Here is a 13192-nt window from a genome sequence, read left to right on the forward strand (position 1 = left end):
TCATCATACCTGAATCCACTCATTGTGATGCTAAGGGCCTGATGACATAGATTTCATTGCTGAGTGATATTGCTTTGTAAGTAAATACCACAACTTCTTTATCCATTTTTCACTTTCTGCGATGTTGAACTTGTACTGTAAACGAGGTTCTTGTAAACAGAGGCGTCCCAAACTTTGGGGTGGCTGTGTCTTTTTGATTTTAATTTCCCTAAGCTATAGGACCATAAGTGGCAGTGCCCTAGGCTCTGTTGCATTGTTTTTTAGATGTTTCAGGAAACACCATACACTTCTCCCAAGTGTCTGTTGGCAATTTACATCCCACCCATCAGCATAACAAGGCTCCCAGTTCTCCATGGCCTGTCCTGCCTTTCTGGATTTTACACTTTTTTCAGATGGCCCTTTTGACCGGGGGGAAGTGAGACTTCATTGTAGTGCAGATTTCCTTTGCAAGCTTGCTTGGTTGGCCAAAAAGGGCGTATGCGTTTTTTCCTGAATATATTCAGGAAAAAACGCATACGCCCTTTTTGGCCAAGTGCATCATTGTGGACGTTCTGCCTCTTTTCCTATGCTTTCAATGCAATTCCAGTCTACCTCCTGAAATCGGTTTCCTGCAATTCTGCCCCGCTTTCAAGTCCTCTTGGCAGCCTTACTTCAGTCTATTTTTGGACGATAGCTGTCATTTATAACTCTGCAGGTTTGTGAATTACAGTGCCCCTGAGCTCCTTTCTTCAACTCGCTTTCTTGTGACCTGGCCGCAACACCGCAGGATGGCTTCAGGCCCTAATCTGGTTCCGGCACGGCACGCTGAGCCTTTGGTTATTTCCTCTTCCTGGTGGGAAATGAGAGTTAAATTTGGCCGTCCAGACACCTCCAGCTAGTCTCTCATTGGTTCTCGCTATTCCTGTTCATCTTCCGCAGAAATTGCAAACTGGGCCAAACAGGAGGTTAAAGGCGCTGACTCTCCAAGTGGGGAGAGTGTTAGTAAAGCGTCTGGAATGTTGCACCCGAGTACCAGGGGAGGAAAACTGAGACATATTTGAACACGTCTCCCGTTCACATGGTTGATCATACTTGGGTTCCACATGCATGTTTTAGCTGAAGGAAGAATACCTTAAACCTGGAGAGTTGAGACCCGTGGAATGGGTACCATGCAATATGACTTCAAAGGGTCTTCATTTGCTCACCGAACCTCTCCAATCCTATCACTGCTGCGTTTATGACCCTGTACACATGCTTGATTCTCTTTTGGAGACATAGCAATCCATAGGTTTTAAGATACTTACTAGTCAGGTACATTCTTAGGCGTTTAATATGCGGTGTTGAGTCCATTTCGTTGAGCAAGGAGTAGCTCTTGTCTATTCCATATTTGACTTAAGGATCTTTATCTGTGCTCATTTCAATCTCTGGTTTTATGCAGCACCCCAACTCACCTTTCCCCTTAAGCAAGCATAAGTTGGTTTTCTAAATTTGAGACCCTGTTCTGTTCTGTAATTCAGTTCCTGTGTAGCCAAGTTTACATTCCGTGTATTACTGATATCTTATGATGTTTCTTTTTCTGTGTGACTTACTTCAGTTAGAATCATCATACCTGAATCCACTCATTGTGCTGCTAAGGGCCTGATGACACAGATTTCATTGCTGAGTGATATTGCTTTGTAAGTGAATACCACAACTTCTTTATCCATTTTTCACTTTCTGCGATGTTGAACTTGTACTGTAAACGAGGTTCTTGTAAACAGAGGCGTCCCAATCTTTGGGGTGGCTGTGTCTTTTTGATTTTAATTTCCCTAAGCTATAGGACCATAAGTGGCAGTGCCCTAGGCTCTGTTGCTTTGTTTTTTAGATGTTTCAGGAAACACCATACACTTCTCCCAAGTGTCTGTTGGCAATTTACATCCCGCCCATCAGCATAACAAGGCTCCCAGTTCTCCATGGCCTGTCCTTCCTTTCTGGATTTTACAGTTTTTTCAGATGGCCCTTTTGACCAGGGAGAAGTGAGACTTCATTGTAGTGCAGATTTCCTTTGCAAGCTTGCTTGGTTGGCCAAAAAGGGCGTATGCGTTTTTTCCTGAATATATTCAGGAAAAAACGCATATGCCCTTTTTGGCCAAGTGCATCATTGTGGACGTTCTGCCTCTTTTCCTATGCTTTCAATGCAATTCCAGTCTACCTCCTGAAATCGGTTTCCTGCAATTCTGCCCCGCTTTCAAGTCCTCTTGGCAGCCTTACTTCAGTCTATTTTTGGACGATAGCTGTCATTTATAACTCTGCAGGTTTGTGAATTACAGTGCCCCTGAGCTCCTTTCTTCAACTCGCTTTCTTTTGAGCTGGCCGCAACACCGCAGGATGGCTTCAGGTCCTAATCTGGTTCCGGTACGGCACGCTGAGCCTTTGGTTATTTCCTCTTCCTGGTGGGAAATGAGAGTTAAATTTGCTCGTCCAGACACCTGCAGCTAGCCTCTCATTGGTTCTCGCTATTCCTGTTCATCTTCCGCAGAAATTGCAAACTGGGCCAAACAGGAGGTTAAAGGCGCTGACTCTCCAAGTGGGGAGAGTGTTAGTAAAGCGTCTGGAATGTTGCACCCGAGTACCAGGGGAGGAAAACTGAGACATATTTGAACACGTCTCCCGTTCACATGGTTGATCATACTTGGGTTCCACATGCATGTTTTAGCTGAAGGAAGAATACCTTAAACCTGGAGAGTTGAGACCCGTGGAATGGGTACCATGCAATATGACTTCAAAGGGTCTTCATTTGCTCACCGAACCTCTCCAATCCTATCACTGCTGCGTTTATGCCCCTGTACACATGCTTGATTCTCTTTCGGAGACATAGCAATCCATAGGTTTTAAGATACTTACTAGTCAGGTACATTCTTAGGCGTTTAATATGCGGTGTTGAGTCCATTTCGTTGAGCAAGGAGTAGCTCTTGTCTATTCCATATTTGACTTAAGGAACTTTATCTGTGCTCATTTCAATCTCTGGTTTTATGCAGCACCCCAACTCACCTTTACCCTTAAGCAAGCATAAGTTGGTTTTCTAAATTTGAGACCCTGTTCTGTTCTGTAATTCAGTTCCTGTGTAGCCAAGTTTACATTCCGTGTATTACTGATATCTTATGATGTTTCTTTTTCTGTGTGACTTTCTTCAGTTAGAATCATCATACCTGAATCCACTCATTGTGCTGCTAAGGGCCTGATGACACAGATTTCATTGCTGAGTGATATTGCTTTGTAAGTAAATACCACAACTTCTTTATCCATTTTTCAATTTCTGCGATGTTGAACTTGTACTGTAAACGAGGTTCTTGTAAACAGAGCCGTTCCAAACTTTGAGGTGGCTGTGTCTTTTTGATTTTAATTTCCCTAAGCTATAGGACCATAAGTGGAAGTGCCCTAGGTTCTGTTGCTTTGTTTTTTAGATGTTTCAGGAAACACCATACACTTCTCCCGAGTGGTTGTTGGCAATTTACATCCCGCCCATCAGCATAACAAGGCTCCCAGTTCTCCATGGCCTGTCCTGCCTTTCTGGATTTTACACTTTTTTCAGATGGCCCTTTTGACCGGGGGGAAGTGAGACTTCATTGTAGTGCAGATTTCCTTTGCAAGCTTGCTTGGTTGGCCAAAAAGGGCGTATGCGTTTTTTCCTGAATATATTCAGGAAAAAACGCATACGCCCTTTTTGGCCAAGTGCATCATTGTGGACGTTCTGCCTCTTTTCCTATGCTTTCAATGCAATTCCAGTCTACCTCCTGAAATCGGTTTCCTGCAATTCTGCCCCGCTTTCAAGTCCTCTTGGCAGCCTTACTTCAGTCTATTTTTGGACGATAGCTGTCATTTATAACTCTGCAGGTTTGTGAATTACAGTGCCCGTGAGCTCCTTTCTTCAACTTGCTTTTTTGTGACCTGGCCGCAACACCGCAGGATGGCTTCAGGCCCTAATCTGGTTCCGGCACGGCACGCTGAGCCTTTGGTTATTTCCTCTTCCTGGTGGGAAATGAGAGTTAAATTTGCCCGTCCAGAAACCTCCAGCTAGTCTCTCATTGGTTCTCGCTATTCCTGTTCATCTTCCGCAGAAATTGCAAACTGGGCCAAACAGGAGGTTAAAGGCGCTGACTCTCCAAGTGGGGAGAGTGTTAGTAAAGCGTCTGGAATGTTGCACCCGAGTACCAGGGGAGGAAAACTGAGACATATTTGAACACGTCTCCCGTTCACATGGTTGATCATACTTGGGTTCCACATGCATGTTTTAGCTGAAGGAAGAATACCTTAAACCTGGAGAGTTGAGACCCGTGGAATGGGTACCATGCAATATGACTTCAAAGGGTCTTCATTTGCTCACCAAACCTCTCCAATCCTATCACTGCTGCGTTTATGCCCCTGTACACATGCTTGATTCTCTTTCGGAGACATAGCAATCCATAGGTTTTAAGATACTTACTAGTCAGGTACATTCTTAGGCGTTTAATATGCGGTGTTGAGTCCATTTCGTTGAGCAAGGAGTAGCTCTTGTCTATTCCATATTTGACTTAAGGAACTTTATCTGTGCTCATTTCAATCTCTGGTTTTATGCAGCACCCCAACTCACCTTTACCCTTAAGCAAGCATAAGTTGGTTTTCTAAATTTGAGACCCTGTTCTGTTCTGTAATTCAGTTCCTGTGTAGCCAAGTTTACATTCCGTGTATTACTGATATCTTATGATGTTTCTTTTTCTGTGTGACTTACTTCAGTTAGAATCATCATACCTGAATCCACTCATTGTGCTGCTAAGGGCCTGATGACACAGATTTCATTGCTGAGTGATATTGCTTTGTAAGTAAATACCACAACTTCTTTATCCATTTTTCACTTTCTGCGATGTTGAACTTGTACTGTAAACGAGGTTCTTGTAAACAGAGGCGTCCCAAACTTTGGGGTGGCTGTGTCTTTTTGATTTTAATTTCCCTAAGCTATAGGACCATAAGTGGCAGTGCCCTAGGCTCTGTTGCTTTGTTTTTTAGATGTTTCAGGAAACACCATACACTTCTCCCAAGTGTCTGTTGGCAATTTACATCCCGCCCATCAGCATAACAAGGCTCCCAGTTCTCCATGGCCTGTCCTGCCTTTCTGGATTTTACACTTTTTTCAGATGGCCCTTTTGACCGGGGGGAAGTGAGACTTCATTGTAGTGCAGATTTCCTTTGCAAGCTTGCTTGGTTGGCCAAAAAGGGCGTATGCGTTTTTTCCTGAATATATTCAGGAAAAAACGCATACGCCCTTTTCGGCCAAGTGCATCATTGTGGACGTTCTGCCTCTTTTCCTATGCTTTCAATGCAATTCCAGTCTACCTCCTGAAATCGGTTTCCTGCAATTCTGCCCCGCTTTCAAGTCCTCTTGGCAGCCTTACTTCAGTCTATTTTTGGACGATAGCTGTCATTTATAACTCTGCAGGTTTGTGAATTACAGTGCCCCTGAGCTCCTTTCTTCAACTCGCTTTCTTTTGAGCTGGCCGCAACACCGCAGGATGGCTTCAGGCCCTAATCTGGTTCCGGCACGGCACGCTGAGCCTTTGGTTAATTCCTCTTCCTGGTGGGAAATGAGAGTTAAATTTGCCCGTCCAGACACCTCCAGCTAGCCTCTCATTGGTTCTCGCTATTCCTGTTCATCTTCCGCAGAAATTGCAAACTGGGCCAAACAGGAGGTTAAAGGCGCTGACTCTCCAAGTGGGGAGAGTGTTAGTAAAGCGTCTGGAATGTTGCACCCGAGTACCAGGGGAGGAAAACTGAGACATATTTGAACACGTCTCCCGTTCACATGGTTGATCATACTTGGGTTCCACATGCATGTTTTAGCTGAAGGAAGAATACCTTAAACCTGGAGAGTTAAGACCCGTGGAATGGGTAGCGTGCAATATGACTTCAAAGGGTCTTCATTTGCTCACCGAACCTCTCCAATCCTATCACTGCTGCGTTTATGCCCCTGTACACATGCTTGATTCTCTTTCGGAGACATAGCAATCCATAGGTTTTAAGATACTTACTAGTCAGGTACATTCTTAGGCGTTTAATATGCGGTGTTGAGTCCATTTCGTTGAGCAAGGAGTAGCTCTTGTCTATTCCATATTTGACTTAAGGAACTTTATCTGTGCTCATTTCAATCTCTGGTTTTATGCAGCACCCCAACTCACCTTTCCCCTTAAGCAAGCATAAGTTGGTTTTCTAAATTTGAGACCCTGTTCTGTTCTGTAATTCAGTTCCTGTGTAGCCAAGTTTACATTCCGTGTATTACTGATATCTTATGATGTTTCTTTTTCTGTGTGACTTTCTTCAGTTAGAATCATCATACCTGAATCCACTCATTGTGCTGCTAAGGGCCTGATGACACAGATTTCATTGCTGAGTGATATTGCTTTGTAAGTAAATACCACAACTTCTTTATCCATTTTTCAATTTCTGCGATGTTGAACTTGTACTGTAAACGAGGTTCTTGTAAACAGAGCCGTTCCAAACTTTGAGGTGGCTGTGTCTTTTTGATTTTAATTTCCCTAAGCTATAGGACCATAAGTGGAAGTGCCCTAGGTTCTGTTGCTTTGTTTTTTAGATGTTTCAGGAAACACCATACACTTCTCCCGAGTGGTTGTTGGCAATTTACATCCCGCCCATCAGCATAACAAGGCTCCCAGTTCTCCATGGCCTGTCCTGCCTTTCTGGATTTTACACTTTTTTCAGATGGCCCTTTTGACCGGGGGGAAGTGAGACTTCATTGTAGTGCAGATTTCCTTTGCAAGCTTGCTTGGTTGGCCAAAAAGGGCGTATGCGTTTTTTCCTGAATATATTCAGGAAAAAACGCATACGCCCTTTTTGGCCAAGTGCATCATTGTGGACGTTCTGCCTCTTTTCCTATGCTTTCAATGCAATTCCAGTCTACCTCCTGAAATCGGTTTCCTGCAATTCTGCCCCGCTTTCAAGTCCTCTTGGCAGCCTTACTTCAGTCTATTTTTGGACGATAGCTGTCATTTATAACTCTGCAGGTTTGTGAATTACAGTGCCCGTGAGCTCCTTTCTTCAACTTGCTTTTTTGTGACCTGGCCGCAACACCGCAGGATGGCTTCAGGCCCTAATCTGGTTCCGGCACGGCACGCTGAGCCTTTGGTTATTTCCTCTTCCTGGTGGGAAATGAGAGTTAAATTTGCCCGTCCAGAAACCTCCAGCTAGTCTCTCATTGGTTCTCGCTATTCCTGTTCATCTTCCGCAGAAATTGCAAACTGGGCCAAACAGGAGGTTAAAGGCGCTGACTCTCCAAGTGGGGAGAGTGTTAGTAAAGCGTCTGGAATGTTGCACCCGAGTACCAGGGGAGGAAAACTGAGACATATTTGAACACGTCTCCCGTTCACATGGTTGATCATACTTGGGTTCCACATGCATGTTTTAGCTGAAGGAAGAATACCTTAAACCTGGAGAGTTGAGACCCGTGGAATGGGTACCATGCAATATGACTTCAAAGGGTCTTCATTTGCTCACCAAACCTCTCCAATCCTATCACTGCTGCGTTTATGCCCCTGTACACATGCTTGATTCTCTTTCGGAGACATAGCAATCCATAGGTTTTAAGATACTTACTAGTCAGGTACATTCTTAGGCGTTTAATATGCGGTGTTGAGTCCATTTCGTTGAGCAAGGAGTAGCTCTTGTCTATTCCATATTTGACTTAAGGAACTTTATCTGTGCTCATTTCAATCTCTGGTTTTATGCAGCACCCCAACTCACCTTTACCCTTAAGCAAGCATAAGTTGGTTTTCTAAATTTGAGACCCTGTTCTGTTCTGTAATTCAGTTCCTGTGTAGCCAAGTTTACATTCCGTGTATTACTGATATCTTATGATGTTTCTTTTTCTGTGTGACTTACTTCAGTTAGAATCATCATACCTGAATCCACTCATTGTGCTGCTAAGGGCCTGATGACACAGATTTCATTGCTGAGTGATATTGCTTTGTAAGTAAATACCACAACTTCTTTATCCATTTTTCACTTTCTGCGATGTTGAACTTGTACTGTAAACGAGGTTCTTGTAAACAGAGGCGTCCCAAACTTTGGGGTGGCTGTGTCTTTTTGATTTTAATTTCCCTAAGCTATAGGACCATAAGTGGCAGTGCCCTAGGCTCTGTTGCATTGTTTTTTAGATGTTTCAGGAAACACCATACACTTCTCCCAAGTGTCTGTTGGCAATTTACATCCCACCCATCAGCATAACAAGGCTCCCAGTTCTCCATGGCCTGTCCTGCCTTTCTGGATTTTACACTTTTTTCAGATGGCCCTTTTGACCGGGGGGAAGTGAGACTTCATTGTAGTGCAGATTTCCTTTGCAAGCTTGCTTGGTTGGCCAAAAAGGGCGTATGCGTTTTTTCCTGAATATATTCAGGAAAAAACGCATACGCCCTTTTTGGCCAAGTGCATCATTGTGGACGTTCTGCCTCTTTTCCTATGCTTTCAATGCAATTCCAGTCTACCTCCTGAAATCGGTTTCCTGCAATTCTGCCCCGCTTTCAAGTCCTCTTGGCAGCCTTACTTCAGTCTATTTTTGGACGATAGCTGTCATTTATAACTCTGCAGGTTTGTGAATTACAGTGCCCCTGAGCTCCTTTCTTCAACTCGCTTTCTTGTGACCTGGCCGCAACACCGCAGGATGGCTTCAGGCCCTAATCTGGTTCCGGCACGGCACGCTGAGCCTTTGGTTATTTCCTCTTCCTGGTGGGAAATGAGAGTTAAATTTGGCCGTCCAGACACCTCCAGCTAGTCTCTCATTGGTTCTCGCTATTCCTGTTCATCTTCCGCAGAAATTGCAAACTGGGCCAAACAGGAGGTTAAAGGCGCTGACTCTCCAAGTGGGGAGAGTGTTAGTAAAGCGTCTGGAATGTTGCACCCGAGTACCAGGGGAGGAAAACTGAGACATATTTGAACACGTCTCCCGTTCACATGGTTGATCATACTTGGGTTCCACATGCATGTTTTAGCTGAAGGAAGAATACCTTAAACCTGGAGAGTTGAGACCCGTGGAATGGGTACCATGCAATATGACTTCAAAGGGTCTTCATTTGCTCACCGAACCTCTCCAATCCTATCACTGCTGCGTTTATGACCCTGTACACATGCTTGATTCTCTTTTGGAGACATAGCAATCCATAGGTTTTAAGATACTTACTAGTCAGGTACATTCTTAGGCGTTTAATATGCGGTGTTGAGTCCATTTCGTTGAGCAAGGAGTAGCTCTTGTCTATTCCATATTTGACTTAAGGATCTTTATCTGTGCTCATTTCAATCTCTGGTTTTATGCAGCACCCCAACTCACCTTTCCCCTTAAGCAAGCATAAGTTGGTTTTCTAAATTTGAGACCCTGTTCTGTTCTGTAATTCAGTTCCTGTGTAGCCAAGTTTACATTCCGTGTATTACTGATATCTTATGATGTTTCTTTTTCTGTGTGACTTACTTCAGTTAGAATCATCATACCTGAATCCACTCATTGTGCTGCTAAGGGCCTGATGACACAGATTTCATTGCTGAGTGATATTGCTTTGTAAGTGAATACCACAACTTCTTTATCCATTTTTCACTTTCTGCGATGTTGAACTTGTACTGTAAACGAGGTTCTTGTAAACAGAGGCGTCCCAATCTTTGGGGTGGCTGTGTCTTTTTGATTTTAATTTCCCTAAGCTATAGGACCATAAGTGGCAGTGCCCTAGGCTCTGTTGCTTTGTTTTTTAGATGTTTCAGGAAACACCATACACTTCTCCCAAGTGTCTGTTGGCAATTTACATCCCGCCCATCAGCATAACAAGGCTCCCAGTTCTCCATGGCCTGTCCTTCCTTTCTGGATTTTACAGTTTTTTCAGATGGCCCTTTTGACCAGGGAGAAGTGAGACTTCATTGTAGTGCAGATTTCCTTTGCAAGCTTGCTTGGTTGGCCAAAAAGGGCGTATGCGTTTTTTCCTGAATATATTCAGGAAAAAACGCATATGCCCTTTTTGGCCAAGTGCATCATTGTGGACGTTCTGCCTCTTTTCCTATGCTTTCAATGCAATTCCAGTCTACCTCCTGAAATCGGTTTCCTGCAATTCTGCCCCGCTTTCAAGTCCTCTTGGCAGCCTTACTTCAGTCTATTTTTGGACGATAGCTGTCATTTATAACTCTGCAGGTTTGTGAATTACAGTGCCCCTGAGCTCCTTTCTTCAACTCGCTTTCTTTTGAGCTGGCCGCAACACCGCAGGATGGCTTCAGGTCCTAATCTGGTTCCGGTACGGCACGCTGAGCCTTTGGTTATTTCCTCTTCCTGGTGGGAAATGAGAGTTAAATTTGCTCGTCCAGACACCTGCAGCTAGCCTCTCATTGGTTCTCGCTATTCCTGTTCATCTTCCGCAGAAATTGCAAACTGGGCCAAACAGGAGGTTAAAGGCGCTGACTCTCCAAGTGGGGAGAGTGTTAGTAAAGCGTCTGGAATGTTGCACCCGAGTACCAGGGGAGGAAAACTGAGACATATTTGAACACGTCTCCCGTTCACATGGTTGATCATACTTGGGTTCCACATGCATGTTTTAGCTGAAGGAAGAATACCTTAAACCTGGAGAGTTGAGACCCGTGGAATGGGTACCATGCAATATGACTTCAAAGGGTCTTCATTTGCTCACCGAACCTCTCCAATCCTATCACTGCTGCGTTTATGCCCCTGTACACATGCTTGATTCTCTTTCGGAGACATAGCAATCCATAGGTTTTAAGATACTTACTAGTCAGGTACATTCTTAGGCGTTTAATATGCGGTGTTGAGTCCATTTCGTTGAGCAAGGAGTAGCTCTTGTCTATTCCATATTTGACTTAAGGAACTTTATCTGTGCTCATTTCAATCTCTGGTTTTATGCAGCACCCCAACTCACCTTTACCCTTAAGCAAGCATAAGTTGGTTTTCTAAATTTGAGACCCTGTTCTGTTCTGTAATTCAGTTCCTGTGTAGCCAAGTTTACATTCCGTGTATTACTGATATCTTATGATGTTTCTTTTTCTGTGTGACTTTCTTCAGTTAGAATCATCATACCTGAATCCACTCATTGTGCTGCTAAGGGCCTGATGACACAGATTTCATTGCTGAGTGATATTGCTTTGTAAGTAAATACCACAACTTCTTTATCCATTTTTCAATTTCTGCGATGTTGAACTTGTACTGTAAACGAGGTTCTTGTAAACAGAGCCGTTCCAAACTTTGAGGTGGCTGTGTCTTTTTGATTTTAATTTCCCTAAGCTATAGGACCATAAGTGGAAGTGCCCTAGGTTCTGTTGCTTTGTTTTTTAGATGTTTCAGGAAACACCATACACTTCTCCCGAGTGGTTGTTGGCAATTTACATCCCGCCCATCAGCATAACAAGGCTCCCAGTTCTCCATGGCCTGTCCTGCCTTTCTGGATTTTACACTTTTTTCAGATGGCCCTTTTGACCGGGGGGAAGTGAGACTTCATTGTAGTGCAGATTTCCTTTGCAAGCTTGCTTGGTTGGCCAAAAAGGGCGTATGCGTTTTTTCCTGAATATATTCAGGAAAAAACGCATACGCCCTTTTTGGCCAAGTGCATCATTGTGGACGTTCTGCCTCTTTTCCTATGCTTTCAATGCAATTCCAGTCTACCTCCTGAAATCGGTTTCCTGCAATTCTGCCCCGCTTTCAAGTCCTCTTGGCAGCCTTACTTCAGTCTATTTTTGGACGATAGCTGTCATTTATAACTCTGCAGGTTTGTGAATTACAGTGCCCGTGAGCTCCTTTCTTCAACTTGCTTTTTTGTGACCTGGCCGCAACACCGCAGGATGGCTTCAGGCCCTAATCTGGTTCCGGCACGGCACGCTGAGCCTTTGGTTATTTCCTCTTCCTGGTGGGAAATGAGAGTTAAATTTGCCCGTCCAGAAACCTCCAGCTAGTCTCTCATTGGTTCTCGCTATTCCTGTTCATCTTCCGCAGAAATTGCAAACTGGGCCAAACAGGAGGTTAAAGGCGCTGACTCTCCAAGTGGGGAGAGTGTTAGTAAAGCGTCTGGAATGTTGCACCCGAGTACCAGGGGAGGAAAACTGAGACATATTTGAACACGTCTCCCGTTCACATGGTTGATCATACTTGGGTTCCACATGCATGTTTTAGCTGAAGGAAGAATACCTTAAACCTGGAGAGTTGAGACCCGTGGAATGGGTACCATGCAATATGACTTCAAAGGGTCTTCATTTGCTCACCAAACCTCTCCAATCCTATCACTGCTGCGTTTATGCCCCTGTACACATGCTTGATTCTCTTTCGGAGACATAGCAATCCATAGGTTTTAAGATACTTACTAGTCAGGTACATTCTTAGGCGTTTAATATGCGGTGTTGAGTCCATTTCGTTGAGCAAGGAGTAGCTCTTGTCTATTCCATATTTGACTTAAGGAACTTTATCTGTGCTCATTTCAATCTCTGGTTTTATGCAGCACCCCAACTCACCTTTACCCTTAAGCAAGCATAAGTTGGTTTTCTAAATTTGAGACCCTGTTCTGTTCTGTAATTCAGTTCCTGTGTAGCCAAGTTTACATTCCGTGTATTACTGATATCTTATGATGTTTCTTTTTCTGTGTGACTTACTTCAGTTAGAATCATCATACCTGAATCCACTCATTGTGCTGCTAAGGGCCTGATGACACAGATTTCATTGCTGAGTGATATTGCTTTGTAAGTAAATACCACAACTTCTTTATCCATTTTTCACTTTCTGCGATGTTGAACTTGTACTGTAAACGAGGTTCTTGTAAACAGAGGCGTCCCAAACTTTGGGGTGGCTGTGTCTTTTTGATTTTAATTTCCCTAAGCTATAGGACCATAAGTGGCAGTGCCCTAGGCTCTGTTGCTTTGTTTTTTAGATGTTTCAGGAAACACCATACACTTCTCCCAAGTGTCTGTTGGCAATTTACATCCCGCCCATCAGCATAACAAGGCTCCCAGTTCTCCATGGCCTGTCCTGCCTTTCTGGATTTTACACTTTTTTCAGATGGCCCTTTTGACCGGGGGGAAGTGAGACTTCATTGTAGTGCAGATTTCCTTTGCAAGCTTGCTTGGTTGGCCAAAAAGGGCGTATGCGTTTTTTCCTGAATATATTCAGGAAAAAACGCATACGCCCTTTTCGGCCAAGTGCATCATTGTGGACGTTCTGCCTCTT

Source organism: Stenella coeruleoalba (genome assembly GCF_951394435.1).
Source record: "Stenella coeruleoalba genome assembly, contig: scaffold_81, whole genome shotgun sequence".
Taxonomy (NCBI): Eukaryota; Metazoa; Chordata; class Mammalia; order Artiodactyla; family Delphinidae; genus Stenella; species Stenella coeruleoalba.